The sequence below is a fragment of the Grammomys surdaster genome, unplaced genomic scaffold (assembly GCF_004785775.1).
Source record: "Grammomys surdaster isolate TR1022 unplaced genomic scaffold, NIH_TR_1.0 531, whole genome shotgun sequence".
Classification (NCBI taxonomy): domain Eukaryota; kingdom Metazoa; phylum Chordata; class Mammalia; order Rodentia; family Muridae; genus Grammomys; species Grammomys surdaster.
The window spans coordinates 466,338-467,572 of NW_021604950.1; positions in this window are offsets into that span (position 1 = coordinate 466,338).

The window sequence follows — 1,235 nt, forward strand, 5'->3', positions numbered from 1 at the left end:
AAGTAGATGCAAGCATCAAGCTTTTATCTGTCCCTTCTCTTTGTTCTCAGTAAAGCCTTTGTCTACTATCTCTTGATGTGTGACTAAGTCTTTCTCTATGTACAATTGGTATATTTCTATTTTCTTCTGAGTAAGAATATCTGAGTATGTGGTTTATAAAAGAACTAGGCTTATGTATAACTTATATTTTGAGGATCAAGGACCTATGTTGGGTTTTAAAGCATCATGGCACATTGTGATCCATCAGAAATGTTTGTAGAACAGTACACTATGGGAATGAAGGAGAGGCATCAAGCTTGCTCTAAGAAGAACGTCAGCACTGAGACCTAAGCAGGATTCCGCTGGAAATGTGTCATTTTTCTGAGCTTAGCACCTTCAACTCATTACTGTGCGCTGGGCATCAACATAACTTCTGCTGCAATCACCATGAAGATCAATCTTTGATAACAGGTTCTCTTTATAGAAATTTGGAGTTACTGTCAAACCATGATTTTGTCATGTTTCTTGTCCAGCTTCATATGCGAAGTTTTCATTCTTTCATGATAACCTCAATGTCCTGCCTTAATTGAATGTCCAGTTTCAGTCTCCAGATAAATTTCATTCTGCTAAGGTCTCCTCTTAGTGAGAACTCAGATCTTGAACCCATGCATAGAGCAGAGAGTGAACAGAAGGTAGTAGGATTTTAGGTTAAACCTTCCCTAAGCTGCTTTCATGTGACCATGACTGCCTCACTAAATGCCTCCGGCTATGCCTCTCTCCCTCTACACTTTCCTATCATTTCTTTTAAAACTTACTTGTAAATGTCACTCACGGCTTGAATCCTGAAGCTGAGTGCATGGAAATTAAGGCTCACAGAACCATTAATTACTACATTGTCAGAGACCAGGACCCCTAACAGGGACCCCTGCCAGCCTTCCCCCTCGCCTGGAAACCGAAGCCTTGTCACCCACCTACATCCTGTTCAGTTGAATACCTTGACTATGCCTCATCCTGCTGAAAGCTGATGCACAAAGAGATAGCTACTTCTGAGAAAAGCCCCTAACCACAAAATGTTCTAGGGCACAGGCCAAGAAGAAGCTGTACCTTTCCATGACCCCACCTGCCTTCCCCCTCCCCTAACCCGAGCTTGTTATAAAAAGCTTGCCTTTTTTAAAATACACGGCTCTTGACAAGCAACTGTTTGCTTGGGTCCTTCCTTTCTCTCGCCCGTTTCTCTTCCAGGTTTTGGTTCCCCT